Source organism: Dendropsophus ebraccatus, chromosome 5, assembly GCF_027789765.1.
Source record: "Dendropsophus ebraccatus isolate aDenEbr1 chromosome 5, aDenEbr1.pat, whole genome shotgun sequence".
NCBI lineage: Eukaryota > Metazoa > Chordata > Amphibia > Anura > Hylidae > Dendropsophus > Dendropsophus ebraccatus.
In genome coordinates, this window is record NC_091458.1 from 11,658,634 (window position 1) to 11,675,782 (window position 17,149).

A 17,149-nucleotide genomic window follows, 5' to 3' on the forward strand; every position below is an offset into this window, starting at 1 on the left:
CATCTGAATGTCCATTTGATGGATCTAGGGTTTCCTAGTTTATATAATATAGCTTTCTTGTTCCTAATGGAGTTATGATCTGTGTCGTTTATCTGTGATATATATTACTATCGTCCTTTATCGTTCCTTCATTAGGACATAAGACATTACGCTGGCTAAAGGTTTTGCAAAAACCAAACCCCACCCAGTGTTTTAGGACACTTTTTCAGGTCTTTCTATAATTGCCTGGATCAGCAACCTTTCCCTATGTGTGAACGGATGTCTAAATCTGTGAACATTTATTCTCCCAGTTCTCTTGTCTCCCTGTAGTTCTCATAGCCACCAGCCCCTCAGCACAGACGACTCCATTGTTGTGCCCTGAAAAGGGCAGTTAGTACCTACCTACCTAGGGCCTACCTAGCTCTCCCTGCCTGCAGAGCCAACCTCTCCCTGCAATATCTAGAAGCAGAATGGCGGCAGGATGTGTGACCGGCATTATTATACACCAGGGTCACATGTCCTGTCTGACATATTGCCAGGACAACAGTAAAGCTTACATGTTTGCTGATTGGCTGCCGAGCCATTAGCTCTGCAGCCTTTTTTTTTATAATAAATTATTTATTTCGTTTTTCAACAATAAAAGAAAACGTAGCACAAAATTTGCGTGGCATGAAGCAATAAAAAGGTAACAAGTGCCATATCTGACATGCAACAATTTCCATACAAATATAGTAGTTACAGAAGAAGTCCAGCAATACTATAAGGGAAGGAAAATTAACAAATTAGCCAAGGTCGTCATGGACTCCACTTAATTCGGGCCAAACATGAGCACATGTAACCATCAACAAGGTAAATCCAAGTCGGGGGGATGGCACTCACAATACGAAATGAACACCGGAAACAATAGGGAGAGGGCAAAGGGGGGAGCACCCTATCAAGTAAGAGCTGATAATAAGAATCCCATTGAGACCAAATGTTTGGAATTTCGCCAACCGATCTGAGAGGCAGACAAGTATTCCAATCTATGGACGTCTTGTATTTGGTTAATAAACTCCAACGCAGAAGGAATAAGCCTTTGTTTCCAGTACTTAGCTAAAAAAACATTTAGTTGCCGTGAGGATGTGAAGGAGAAGCCTGGTGCAATGCCTCCGTATATGTTTTTTTTTTTTTTTTGGGGGGGGGGGGGACATTGAGAATATAAGTGGGCGGGTCCAAGGGAAGTACTTGGTGAAGTACTCAATCTCCAATATGGTTTCAACCAAGGGCTGTCCCAAAAAATATGAGGGAGTTTTCCCGTCGCTAAAAAGGATCTCCAACAATCCACTAAGGTTGCTGGATACAGTTGGTGTAGAACATCGGGGGTGTGATAAAAATAATACAGAATTTTACACTTATTTTCCCTATAGGAAATGTAAGCGGAAGATTTAGCTTCCTGAGGCCAGATAATTTGACAAATGCCTCTAGATATGGCTCTATTCAAGTACTCCTCCCAATTTGTCATATAGAGATGTTGTCATTCTGGCTCCCCTTGAGGACCATTTAGGAGAGTGTATATAGACGTAATAAGCCCTCTCATAGAGGGAACACCTTTACCCAATTCAAATGATGTAGGATTCAGGAACAGCTTATGGCCATTGATTTCCAAAAGTCTGAGCCCGGTCTGATTCAGATTTTTGGAAGTCCGCTTCAAAATTCTTTTTTCTTGCTTTCTAAAATGGCAGCCACCATTTTAGAAAGCAGGAAGTGTTCTGGGTGGTAAAAGCGATTTCCCATGATGCCCAAAACACATCCAATCAGCAGGGCTGTTGCATTAGCCCCGTGTGACGTCGGTATTGCTTTAAGAGGAGCAGTCGCATGACCGCACAACGCAGTCGGCACAGAGAGAGGAGGGAGACTGTTAGCAGTGCACACAGCTCATCAGTGACAAAATGCTGCTGCTGCTGCACTGACTACTGAGAAGATATTATACAAAAGCAAAGACAAAAAGATTACTACTAAAGCGGAGAGGAGTAACATATAGTGATTGAGAGAGAAAAATTGAGATGGCGAAAGATAGATAGATTAGGCATAGGAAAGCAAAGGGTGCACAGAACAAAAACGTGCTATACAGATATACAAGTACTATAGTTGGACCCTTGGAAGAGTGTATATAACATAGGTGTTTTCCTGAGGCACAAATATATACCTTGTGCATGTGTGTAGAATAAAACTTAAAAAAAAAGTGCTATACAGATATACAAGTACTATAGTTGGACCCTCCAATGACTATTGCTGCTCCTTTACTGCATTTGTGACCTTTTTCCTGCATAGACCCTGTAATGGTGAGTTTTCTGCATAGACCCTTTAATGGTGAATTTCCTGCATAGACCCTGTAATTGTGAATATTAAAGTCTAAAAAAAAAATTGACTTTGAGATATTGAAAAGATAATGATGTTACTGACATGTAGAGCCCTAAATTCAACCAAATACACTACCCCCGTATCATATAGATGCTTTAAACTATGAAATCCGAAGAAATCCGAAATTTGGTTGAACCAAACTTTTCAAATTAATCCGGAAGTCCGGTCAGAACAAACTTTTGAAAAGTTTGCTCATCTCCAACGGTAACACTTGACGTTTAAGAGGACAGACAATATCTGCAAAATGATAAAATTCGGCTTCCTGCCCTGGAACTATAGTATAATGGTCCAAACTGTCATGCAGCAAATTAGTATAGAGTAAGGGTGTTAATAAGGAAGGGGTTGACCTCAACGGAAAAGTCCTAAGAGCTATCGACTAAACTTCTGTAGTGTCTTTCATCGTCCCTAAGAGCCCGGTTGGAAGATCTGAGGTGACCAAATCCTTTCAGAGGGGTGAATAGGCGGCATCCATAATTTTTCTATCACATTACATTTGTTGTATGCTATATGTCCAAGAAGGAATCCTTCTCAAGTGAACCGCAAAATAGTAATTATAAACACTCAGGACGGCAAGGCCTCCATAGGCTTTGCCTGCACAGAGCACCATTTGGGAAACCCCCTAAATGAAATGAAGCAGTGATGACTGGAATTTCATCAAAGCACTACAGAGAATTGGAACCGGCAACGTCTCTAAAAGATAAAGAAAATGTGGCAAAATACTCATTTTTTTTGCATTTATCCTGCCTATCAGGGAAAGTGGCAGCTTAGATCATTTAGCTAATTGCACGGATATTTCTTGAAAAGGGGAAGGGAAATTGTGCTCATATAGGGTATGCCATGACGCAGTAATGTTGGTACGAAGCTTGTAGATGAGCGAGTAAAGGAGTTGGGAGTTTAATGACCGTAGCTTCTGTTTTATTTAAATAACGTATATAGCCCAAAAAAGTAATGTATCTATCCTGGAGGATAGATGTATTTGCCAAGCCAGGGGCTCTATACTGAGAACAAACAAAAACAGGGGTAGGGGCCACCCCTGCCACATCGCACGGTGGCGGTCTATTCCTGAGCACCAACCCAGCATGACGTACTGCTGCTACTCAACATAAGTGGCTATAAAAAAAAAAAGGATACATTTACTTAACAATAGAATACAGATCTGGTACATGCAGTGACTCACAGGGGGCGTTTTCTCTGTCTGGAGGCATTCCCTTCCCTTTGTGTCCGGGCCACATCGCCATAACAGTTTCTCCTGAAGACTTTAGTGACACATTTGTGGTCCCTCACTCCTGAAGCCATACAATTTTCTACAGCAACATGATCTCCATCCTTTAAAACTGTCAACCTGCCCCTACTGCCAATACTCCGCCTGCTATTGCTTTATATACCCCTCATAGGCTCCCACTCAGGTCCCCTCAGATTACTGCTCATAGCTCCTTCTCTCATATGAGCTACAGCCTGGGACTCTCTATCTCAGCCCCCAAATTATCTCCATGCCCCATTTTCCTCTCCACAATCCTATTACAGACTCTTCATTACCTCATCCTCTTATGGAAAGTTATGCTTTAGATTCCGCATGGACTTTTCATGACATCATCAAAGGTCCTTATGCTACTAGTTGCTGATTGGCATCTAACATTGGCTCAGCTCTCTCAAACTAACACTCGGTGGTCGGTGGTCACCGAGGTCCTTCTCTGAGGGTAGCGACCTGGGAGTCACCCGCAGAAAAGTTCAACTGAGGGGGGGGGGGGGATGGGGAGGCAGTGGCATAATACATGAAGCAAAGACTAGTCCTAGACATTGAAGTTTCCCAATTAATGTGTGCATTTACCCAGGGGGGATAAGATGTTGGGCAAATGGGCGAGATAGTGGGGTACCAACAAGGCACCCCTGGATACACTGATCCACGGCTTCCTCGTAATAGGACAGGTTTGGTTCAGCTGTATATAGACTTGCCTAAACAATAGACAATTGCTTAAAAGTTTAGGAAACTTAGTAAGGCAATAGACATTTGTATTCTGACTGTTATGACACACAGCTGGCTTCACTGGCAGACAAAGTAAGATAAGAAAACAATACTTTTTCCAAGCACAGTGGGGATGCTGGTAGAGATAAGCGTTGAAACAGTCTCTACATACTATGGACACATGGGGTAGAAACGACCTTGACAAAAATAACTTAGAATACTTTGACGTGTAGGAGCTTGTTGTAGTTGTAATAGACTTTCTAGGTTTAAAGTGAGGGGGACTTGGGATTCTGCAGGCTACAGACTGGGGCCTATTCAGACATTGTGGCTCTCAGCTAGGGCTGTAGGAGAAAGTGCTGCATCCATGGATATAACATCCAAGCTATCTTGTAGGCACGAAGTGACACACCATAGGGATTACAGGCCCACCAAGTGGGTAGAGATAGCCATTGGGGATACCCCTTACAATCCTAGCAGGTTGTAATAGATACTCAGCCTATGCATAATCTTTGACTACTGATTTTTATGATATCGCAATAAACTTGCTTAGCGATCAGAAGTAGAAGAAAACAGCAATCCAGTGTGTATAGGTTTGTTCCTGTCTTTCACCACAGTATCTCCACTCGGTGCTCTAGCCTGACATGGCTAGGATCTCAGAAGCAGAAGAAATAAATAGGTGTCCCGCAGATGGGTCCTGCCTGCTTGGGCAAGGCATAAAAGAATCTCCTTACCAGGATCTCTGTAGTGCACTCTCTTACATACTCCCTTAACCCCTAGGCGACCCTGGACGTACCTGTACGTTCAGGGCCGCCTACGTGTGTTCAGAGCGGGCCGCGCTCTGAACCACCGCGGTCCTGGGTGCCGCATGTAGCCCGGGACCGCGGCTATTAGTGGGCAAGGTCCGATCGCCGTGCCCACTAATAAAGTAATCAAAGTTGACAGCTGCATCTGATTACTTGAATGCAGCCGATCCCTGGTGTCTAGTGGGGTGGATCGCTCCTCCAGGACGTTGTCCCGGAGGAGTGATCCACACATCCTCCTCCGTCCGGGCTCAGCTCCGTAATGACGCTGATCCCAGCTCGGCACTCGATTGCTTCTGGCTATAGCAGCCGGAAGCAATCAAAGTGCCTATTTCAACAATCTATGCTGTATATCTATGCAGCATAGATCTTAATGAAAGATCAGTGTGCTTATACTAGAAGTCCCCCATGGGGAATAACCTTAACCCCAGGGGGGAATAACCCTAACCCAAGGGGGAATAATAAAAGTCAGAATCACCCCCTTTTCCCATGTTATAAATAATAATAAATAAATAAATATGTTTGGTTATCGCCGTTTGCGTAATCGCCCGAACTATTCATTTATCACATTTCTGATCTTGCACGGTAAACGGCGTAAGCGTCAAAAAATCCCAAAGGGCAAAATTGCTCATTTTTGGTTGCATCAAATCCAGAAAAATTGTAATAGAAAGCGATTAAAAAGTCGCATATGCGCAATCAAGGTACCGATAGAAAGAACACATCATGGCGCAAAAAATGACTCCTGACACAGCCACATAGACCAAAGGATAAAAGCGCTATAAGCATGGGAATAGAGCGATTTTAACCCCTTAAGGACAGAGCCTGAAATGGCCTTAATGACAGAGACAAATTTTATGAATATGACCAGTGTCACTTTATTCATTAATAACTTCGGGATGCTTTTACCTATCAGTCTGATTCTGAGATTGTTTTCTCATGACATATTGTACTTTACATTTCTGGTAAATTGGAGTCGATACTCATAACGAATCTTTATGAAAAAACCCTAAATAATGTGAAAAAATGTGAAAAAATGCATTTTTCCAACTTTGAAACTTTTTTGCTTATACAGAAAGTGGTTATACCACATAAATTATATATTAAATAGCATTAGCAACATGTCTAATTTATGTTGGGGGCATTTATTAAACGATCTTTCATTTTTTTAGACAATAGGAAGCTTAAAACATTAGCGGCAAATTTCCAAATTTTCAGTAAAATTTCAAAATCACATATTTTTAGGGACCTGTTCAGGTTGACCCTCGATTCACACGTTGTAAGAGTGCGGCTGTATTTGCGGCTGTAATTGTGCGGCGGTATTTTTGGTGGTTCGTGTGTATGCTGGGAAGTATAGGATATGCGGCTGCACAGTGCACACTATGTATGAATCTACGGCCCTATCGTAAACGGACCCGTAAAAAATGAACAAGACCATTATTTGCGGCTGGACATGCGGCCGAGGATTGACAGGCGGTCCGTACGGAGTACTTCAAAAATAGCCGGCAATGATGCCGAATGCCGATGCCTCTAATAGTTACTATATTAAATTAATCAAAGACATTTTATTTGTAATCAAGACACTTTCGTTGATCAATAATTTATTTCTAACGAATCCATCATTTTGCAATTAAATATACTGTTAAAAAAAATAGATATATAAATAAATGTATATTTATCTATATATTTATTTTTTGACAGTATATTTAATTGCACAATGATGGATTCGTTAGAATTAAATTATTGACAAACGAAACTGAATTTATTTCCAAGAAAATGTGTTTTATTCATTAAATATTAATTAGTACAGGAAGCTCTATAAGCCGGTAATTCATATGCCGGCAATAGAGCATTCTGTACTAATCATCACTTTACTTTAATGAAAACATCAAATGTTTCTTCTAATTATGTTATGACAATAACATTATTAGAAGAAACATTAAGAATTATATGTGCGCTCAGCTGATTGGCTGATCGGCTGAGCGCACATATAATGAGCCGGTCCGCAGCACAGTGACTTCATTGTGCTGCGGACCAGCGAAGAGACAACATCGGGGTGAGTATAGAGCTCTCCCCACCCCCTCCCCGGCACTGCACCCCTCCCAGCAAGGAAGGGGGGGTCAGTTAACCCCTTCCTTGCTGGGATGGGTGCAGTCTGACATCAGTCTGGCCCCCCGGGGGTTAAGGGGGATGCAATACACCCTCCCTTAACCCCTTGGGGGCCAGACTGTAAGCAGCGATCTGTAAAGATGCTGCATACTGTAAGGTGCACAACACCGCTCACAATGATGGGTGTTGTGCTCCTGTTTGTGTGTTTTTTGTGTGTTTCTCCCTTTTTGTTTTTCAGATATCGGTATCCTGTGGATTACGTCGGATTCCGTGGACTACGTCGATGACCAGCGGTTGTTCTTTGAATTTTTTAAATAAAATGGTCAATGAGGGGTGTGGGGGTGTTTTTATTTGAATAAAAAAATTTGTAAACTTGTGTCTTGTCTTTATTTCTTTACTTTTTAGACTTAGTAGTGGAAGCCGTCTAATAGACGGAATCCATTACTAAGTTGGGGCCTAGTGTTAGCCGGTATAAAATGGCTAACACTAACCCCCTATTATTACCCCAGTACCCAATGCCACCAGGGGTACTGGGAAGAGCCGGGTGCCAGTGGTCCCGGAGCGTCAAAATTGGCGCTCCTGGACCGGGCGGCAGCAGGCTGGTAATATTTAGGCTGGGGAGGGCCTAAACCAATGGCTCTTCCCACCCTGGTGTTACCAGGCTGCTGTCGTTTGGTTTTTAACCCGGCTGGTTATAAAAATAGGGGGGACCCTATGCGTTTTTTTTTAATTATTTATTTATTTAAAAAAAAATTCACATAGGGTCCCCCCTATTTTTATAACCAGCCGGGTTAAAAACCAAACGACAGCAGCCTGGTAACACCAGGATGGGAAGAGCCATTGGTTTAGGCCCTCCCCAGCCTAAATCTTACCAGCCTGCTGCCGCCCGGTCCAGGAGCGCCAATATTGACGCTCCGGGACCACTGGCACCCGGCTCTTCCCAGTACCCCTGGTGGCATTGGGTACTGGGGTAATAATAGGGGGTTAGTGTTAGCCATTTTATACCGGCTAACACTAGGCCCCAACTTAGTAATGGATTCCGTCTATTAGACGGCTTCCACTACTAAGTCTAAAAAGTAAAGAAATAAAGACAAGACACAAGTTTACAAATTTTTTTATTCAAATAAAAACACCCCCACACCCCTCATTGACCATTTTATTTAAAAAATTCAAAGAACAACCGCTGGTCATCGACGTAGTCCACGGAATCCGACGTAATCCACAGGATACCGATATCTGAAAAACAAAAAGGGAGAAACACACAAAAAACACACAAACAGGAGCACAACACCCATCATTGTGAGCGGTGTTGTGCACCTTACAGTATGCAGCATCTTTACAGATCCCTGCTTACAGTCTGGCCCCCCAGGGGTTAAGGGAGGGTGTATTGCATCCCCCATAACCCCCGGGGGGCCAGACTGATGTCAGACTGCACCCATCCCAGCAAGGAAGGGGTTAACTGACCCCCCCTTCCTTGCTGGGAGGGGTGCAGTGCCGGGGAGGGGGTGGGGAGAGCTCTATACTCACCCCGATGTGTCCTCTTCGCTGGTCATCAGCACAATGAAGTCACTGTACTGCGGACCGGCTCATTATATGTGCGCTCAGCCGAACAGCCAATCAGCTGAGCGCACATATAATTCTAAATGTTTCTTCTAATAATGTTATTGTGATAACATAATTAGAAGAAACATTTGATGTTTTCATTAAAGTAAAGTGATGATTAGTACAGAATGCTCTATTGCCGGCAATATGAATTAACGGCTTATGGAGCTTCCTGTACTAATTAATATTTCATGAATAAAACACATTTTCGTTTAAATAAATACAGTTTCTTTGTTCAATAATTTAATTCTAACGAATCCATCATTGTGCAATTAAATATACTGTCAAAAAATAAATATATATATAAATATACATTTATTTATATATATATTTATTTTAACAGTATATTTAATTGCAAAATGATGGAATCGTTTACATTTAATTATTGAACAATAAAAGGGACTTTATTAGACAGAAAATGTGTTTTATTAATTCAATATATTAACCATGAGAGACATCGGCTATACTGCAGAGGATCGCAAACCCCGGTAATAGCGATTCATGTAAACTGTGTTCCCTGCTTTCCCAGATGCATCCAGAGGTGTTTCCATCACTTTCTTAACATTTTATTTGTTATTTTTAGTTGAACCAGATTTCCAAGTAAATGACCGTATGTTTTGAGCCGCATGTCTATTTTTTCCCACGGCCGGAGTTTCACCCGCACATTTACAGCCGCATAAAAAATACAGCCGCACAGTTACAGCGTGTGAATCCAGCCTTAAAGTGTTTTTGAGGGGCCTGTATGTTAGAAAGCCCCACAAAGCACCCCATTTCAGAAACTGCACCCCCCACACTCTGCAAAAGCATATCCAGAAAGTGTTTTAACCCTTTAGGGGAGTCACAGAAATAAAAGCCAAGTGTGTAAGAAATTTGAAAATTTTAATTTTCTGTGCAGAGATTTTATTGTAATCCAATATTTTTCATAATTATAAACCTATTACCAGAGAAATGCACCCCAATAATTATTGCCCTGTTTCTGCAGTTTATAGAAATACCCCATATGTGGCCCTATTGCGCTATTTGACGCAACCACAAGCCTCAGATATAAGGGAGCGCCTAGTGAATTTCAACGCCTCCGAACAATATGGCGTGAAAAAAGAAAAAAATATTTTTTACACTAAAATGTTGTTCTAGCCTTCAATTTTTCATTTTCTTAAAGGGATAAGAGGGAAAAAAAAGACACAAAATGTGTAGCGCAGTTTCTCCCGAGTACGGAAATACCCCACATGTGGCGATAAAGTGCCAAGGGGGCGCAGGACGAGCCTCCAAAGGGAAGGAGCGCCAATTGGCTTTTGGAAGCTGAATTTCACTGGATAGGATTTCAAGGGCCATGTCGCATTTACAGAGCCCTTGTGCTGCCAAGACACTGGAAACCCCCCACAAGTGACCCCATTCTGGAAACTACACCCCTCAAGGAATCTAACAAGGGGTGCAGTGAGCATATGGACCCCACTGGTGACGGGCACAAATGTGGAACAATGTGACGTGAAAGGGAAAATTTTCATTTTTTCACTTTCATGGCACAAATGTGCCCGTCATCAAGGGGTCCATATCCTCACTGCACCACTTGTTAGATTCCCTGAGGGGTGCAGTTTCCAGAATGGGGTCACTTGTGGGGGGTTTCCAGTGTTTTGGCAGCACGAGGGCTCTGTAAATGCGACATGGCGTTCATCATCCATTCTAGCCAAATCCAACCTCCAAAATCCAAATGGCGCTCCTTCCCTTCGGAGGCTTGTCCTGCACCCACATGGCGCTTTATGTCCACATGTGGGGTATTTACGGACTAAGGGGAAATTGCTCTACACATTTTTTTTTTCCTCTTTTAACCCCTTGTGAAAATGATAAATTCAAGGCATTTTCACGCCACATTGTTCCACATTTGTGCCCGTCACCAGTGGGGTCCATATGCTCACTACACCCCTTGTTACATTCCCTGAGGGGTGTAGTTTCCAGAATGGGGTCACTTGTGGGGGGTTTCAACTGTCTTGGCAACACAGGGGCCTTTTGAATGCAACATGGCCCCTCGAAATCCATTCCATCCAAATCCATCCTTCAAAAACCAAATGGCGCTCCTTCCCTTCGGAGGCTTACCCTGCACCTGCTTGGCGCTTTATGTCCACATGTGGGGTATTTCCGTACTCAGGGGAAATTGCGCTACACATTTAGTGTTTTTTTTTATCTTTTAGCCCCTTGTGAAAATGAAAAAATCATGACAAGATTAATGATTTTGAGCAAAAATTTTACAAAAATTACACTAAATGTTGGTCTAGCCTTGATTTTTTCCATTTCCACAAGGGGTTAAAAAAGAAAATGAACACAAAACGTGTAGGGTATTTTCCCCTGAGTACGAAAATACCCCACATGTGCACATGGGCACAGGGCAAGCCACCAAAGGGACAGAGCGCCATTTAGAGGCTGGAATGGAGGATGGAGGCCATGTCGCATTTACAAAGCTCCTGTGCTGCCAGGACAGTGGAAACCCCCGACAAGTGACCCCATTCTGGAAACTACACCCCATAAGGAATCTAACAAGGGGTGCAGTGAGCATTTGGACCCCACTGGTGACGGGCACTTATGTAGAACATGTGCCGAGAAAATAAAAAATACAATTTTTTTCATTTTCACGTCCCAAATGTGGCCGTCACCAGGGGGCCATATCCCCGCTGCCCCCCTTGTTAGATTCCTTATCGGGTGTAGTTTCCAGAATGGGGTCACTTGTGGGGGGTTTCTACTGTCCTGGCCGCACAGAGGCTTTGCAATTGCATCATGGCATCCTCTAATGGGAATGGCGGCCATACCTACTTAGCTGGGAAAAAGGGACAATTCTAATTTATTTGGGGGTATTAGGCCAATTATTGGTTTATAAGGTTGAAAATGACAGGTGTCCATCAAATTCAACCTGTGTTGACCCAGAGGAAGGCAAAAAACCCTCGTAAGGCAGATGACAGTAGCCTCATCACAGGGGAAAAATTCCTTCCTGACTCCATAATGGCGATCAGAATAATCCCTGGATCAACGTGACCCCTGAAATAGGAATAAGGGACAGAATTTAGATAATGTATAACCCCAATGATGTGTGGTGCGCCTTGGAGCGATCCAGTATGCAGAGGCCGGGGGGATCAGGACAGGTGGCACACTGGAAAATGGCGTCCTTCCTGATCCCCCTGTTACGCCACACTCTGCACTTCTTCTGGGGTCTCCCGTTTTCCAGTGTGGGGGACGTCACCTGGAAAATGTTGTCCTGGTGCAATACGGGGTCCCTCATATCCAGAAGTGCTGGGTCCGCTCCATGGCTGCTAAATATTAGGGCTCTATTACTACTTCTGATATGTTCGGATCGTGCCGCAAGCTACAGGGCAGCGAGGGACCGGAAGAGGGGGTGCTGGTATAAAAGTTATTCCCGTACAGGTGGTAACCTTTATCCAGCAGTGGGAAGATCAGTTCCCGGACGATCTTCCCACTTGTTCCGAGGATGGGAGGGGAGGGGGCATCTGGGGGCTGGATTCGGGTGTCCCTTCCTACATACACTCTAAGGGTACGTGCACACTGTGGAATGGCAAAGGATAACCCTTTGTGCATTCCGCAGTTGGCACCCGCCGGCGGAGTGATGCGGGCGCACGTCTCCATCCGTGTCATAGACTCCATTCTATGCACGGGCGGATTCCGCTCTCCGTCAAACGTGTTCATTCTTTGGACGGACGATGGAATCCGCCCGTGCATAGATTGGAGTCTATGACACGGGTGGAGACGCGCGCCCGCATCAGTCCGCCGGTGGGTGCCAGCTGCGGAATGCACGAAGGGTTATCCTTCGCCATTCCACAGTGTGCACGTACCCTAAATCTGTAAGTGTACCCAGAGGTATGCTCACAGAGTTTGTAGAATTTCACGCCATACCGCCATCATTGGGACGGTACTGGCGGAAAAGACGTGTCTGGGGGGCAGCGTACGCTAAGCTACCCCCAGACACGTCACTGGATGATGAGGATGAATGGAGGAAAGAAGGATGCCCCATTCATCCTCACTGGCTGTTTCGGTGTCGGAGGCAATAATAACGTATCCCTCTGACGCCGAAAACACCCTGGGGGCCATCTTTATATGGGGATTGATATATGGGGTATGTAGTGGTGTAGTGTCAAACTTTATTCAATGTAGTGTGGTGTAATGTAGTGTTTTTTATGTGTTTTTTTTACAGTAAGTATAAAAAAAACCTACGCCAACAAAGGCGTTGCTGATAAATGCCGCACTTATGTGCGGCACTTATCAGCAGACCGTGGCAGTAGGATATAGAAAAAAAACACCCTACGCCAAAAAGGAGGAGTTGCTGATTAGCAGCGCACTTTCGTGCGATGCTGATCAACACTCAGTGGCGATAGGGTGCGGAAAATAGAAAGAAAAAAAATTTGGAAAAAAAAAAACTTTTTCTACATTCTGAACATCCCTGTAGCTGCTGATAAGTGTATTACACATATCAGCCGCTAGGGGGCAGCAGAGCACAAAATCCGGAAAAAGACGAGGCTGGAGCCGAAAATAGCCGAAAAAAGCCGATGGGGACCGCCGGAAATAGCCGAAGACCGAATGAGAAGACGGAGGACGCCGCGAACCCGGAAGACGCCGATCAGGACCCCGGGACAGGTGAGTAATGTACAAATACCTGCTCTGGACCCCTCAGCTACCTAGCTGAGGGGTCCAGAGCAGATATTTACTATTTTGGGGGACTCTGATCGCCGTGCCACCGGTCCGATCGCCGTTCACGGCGATTGGGCCGGTGGCACCGTGACCACCATTACTTTTTACAGGTCATTACTTTTTACAGGTCATTCCGGGTGAGCCGATGACCCGGAAAGGTTCCGATCGCCGCTATTGGCTGATCTGAATTGATCAGCCATTAGCGGCGATCGTAAGCACAGGGGGTGTTAACAACCCCCCGTGCCGAGAAGCTAAGATGGCCTGCTATGATTTATAGCAGGCCATCTTCCCCGATCGCTGTGTGCGAACACGCAGCGATCGGGGAAACATCGGGCGTAAATTTAAGTACCAGGGCGTGAGGGCGTAAATTCACGCCCGATGTCGTTAAGGGGTTAAGGAACATTTATTTGTTAACAATGGTTTAAATTTTTTACAGGCCATCAGATACAATAAAAGTTATACATGTAACATATCATTGTAATCGTAACGACTAGAGGAACATGTATAACAAGTCAGTTTTACCAGGGCGAGAGGTGTAAAAACTAAAAACCCCCAAATAAAAGAAAAAATGCAGGGTTAATCACAACACAACTAGCCCCAACTTGGTGAGGTCTGGTTCCTTAAAAACAATTCAGAATGTGCCAAGAAATACTGGCAGACTCCTAGTCTCCACAGGGTTGCCCATGCCAAGGCCTCTCCAGACAGCAGGCCACCTGCACCTTGGAACATATTGTGGAGAACTTTTGCCAATGCAGCTCAAAGTGGTTCATGTACTGGTTCAAGAAGCCTCGGCAGGACTTTGGATTCCCATTGAGTTGAACGAACTAGGGATGGTACGAACCCACCGTTGTTCGGGTTCATATGAACCCGAACGCTCGGCATCGGATTACCGCTGTCTGCCCGCTCCGCTGCACGGAGCGGGCAGACAGCAGGAATCATTACCGAGGGTTCGGGTTCGTACGAACCCGAACCGAACTCGGTTCGGACTATCCCTAGTACAAACCTTAGCGTGCAAGATTTGATCAGTGATGACTGCTGAAGCTGGATGCAGCCCTAAAGCTGCCTGGAAAACATGGATACAGCCTGCTGGGTTCACACTATGTATATTTCAGGCTGTATTTGGTCCTCATGTCAGGTCCTCATAGCAACCAAAACCAGGAGTGGATGGAAAACACAGAAAGGATCTGTTCACACAATGGTGAAATTGAGTGGATGGCCGTCATATAACAGTAAATAACGGCCATTATTTCAATATAACAGCCGTTGTTTTAAGATAACAGCAAATATTTACCATTAAATGATGGCCATCCACTTAATTACAACATTACATGGACATAACCTTTCTGTGCTTTCAATCCACTCCTTATTTTGGTTGCTATGAGGACCTGAACCCAGCCTATGGCTGTATCCATATTTTTAGGACTTCCTAGGGAAGCATGCCACTTTAGCAGCCACCTCCAATGAAATGCCTCAAGCTCAGGTTCGGACGAATTTGAGCATTCTCGAAGTTTGCTCAACTCTAATTCCCATGATAGCAGAGGTAGACACACCACAAGGAAACTGCAACAACTGGAGGTGCTGGGACTTGTGCTTCCTCACAAAGCAGAGTTAAAATGGCATTCTGGCGGAACAATATGTCATCCAGGCTCTGCATCAGGAGTCTAAGTGAACTGTAGGTTTTCACCCTTTATTCCTCTCCTGGGTGTAAAAGCTGGACTTATGTGGCTAGAGAACTCCAGGTTGCTCCAAAGTGGGGCCCTGGTATGAGCAGCAGTTGGTCCCAAAGTTTGTGCAAGGCACTAGGGGAACAGGCAGAGTAAATGTGGGAAGTAAACCATGTCATCAGCAAGAGAGTCAGCGCAGTACCAGGGAAAAAATGAGGGGTCGGGCAGAAAGTGTAAACTGAGAGAAAGGCATGGGTAAGGATACACAGAAAATCTGCAGAATCACAATAAGTAACCCTAGCTAGGAATGCAGAGTTTAAGTAGCCACAGGTGGGATTGGATTGGTTGAAAGTAGGGATGGTCCGAACTTGCCGAGGTTCGGGTTTGTATGAACCTGAACTCTCGGCAATGATTCCCGCTGTCTGCCTGCTCCGTGGAGAGGGTGGATAAAGCGGGAGGACCGCCTGGAAAACTGGGATACAGCCTCGGCAGGTTCGGACCATCCCTAGTTGAAAGGTAGGAGCAGGTGGAGACAGGCCTACCCTTTAAATGCACAGAGGTGGAGGACAGAGGTGGCACTGCAGCTGTGGCTTAAAAAATGTAGATACTGGGAGCTGGGCAAACACCAGAGGACTGAAGCAGAGCCAGGCGAACTCATAACCTGTAATAATTGCTTGCACCTGTTTCAATATGTTTCCTGTATAAAAAAAACAAAAGAACACCTTTCCACACACTCAATCATACTCCATCCTCTTAAATATGGGCAAGAACAAAGAGCTGTCCAAGGACACCAGGGGCAAAATTGTAGACCTGCACCAGGCTGGGATAGCCTACAGGACAGTAAGCAAGCAGCTTGGTAAAAAGGCAACAACTTAAGGCCAAAAACACAAGACGACTGTCAATCTTCCTTATTCTAGCTCTCTAAGATCTTGCCTCATGGGATAAGGATGATTCTGAAAAAGTTTAAGAATCAGCCCAGAACTATGCGGAAACACCTGCTCAATGACTTGAAGAGAGCAGAGACCACATTCTCAAAGATTACCTTGAGTAACAAACTATGCTGTCATGGATTAAAATCCTGCAGGGCACGCAAGGTCCCCTTGCTGATACCAGCACATGTCCAGGCTTGTTTAAATTTAAACAATGACCATCTGGATGATCCAGAAGAGGCATGGGAGAAGGTCATGTGGTAAGATGAGACCAAAATAGAACTCTTTGATATCAACTCTACTTGCCGTGTTTGGAGGAAGAAGAAAGATAAGTACAACCCCAAGAACACAGACCCAACCATGAAGCATGGGAGTGGAAACATCATACTTTAAGGGTGCTTTTCTGGAAAGTGGGCAGGGCGACTGCACTATTTTAAATGGAGGATGGATACGGCCATATATTGCAAGATTTTGGCCAACAATCTACTTTCCTTAGTAAGAACATTAAAGATGGGTGGTGGTCGGACTTTCCAGGATGACAATAACCCAAGACACACGACCAGGGCAACTAAGGAATGGTTCCATAAGAAGTCACTCAACGGTGACTGCTGAGTTGGAGTCTACTGGAGTGGTTGTGGACCATTCAAATCACCGAATTTCTCCTTAATCTCGAATGGATTCCACGCTAGGCGGCTGAGGTCTTCTAGTATATAATAAAAGATAGAAGACAAAACAGGGTGCACACTACTTGGGAGATAGGACAGCCGGTCCCTGACACTATCCTACTACACCCTAGGTGTTCTGTCCCTCCAGACAGAGCTCCCGCCCTAATAAGGGCGACTCCGCCACTCTCACTCCTAGGGTCCCTAGTTAAACCCTAATAATCACCTATGGCTGTGTCCCAATGCATTTCATCTCCCGTTGGGGGAATCATCAGGGGATCAGATAGATATTCCAGTGCCACTTGAAAAAAAAAAAAAATTTTATGAAAGGGTGGAAGCTGCACGTATGGTGCTTGCT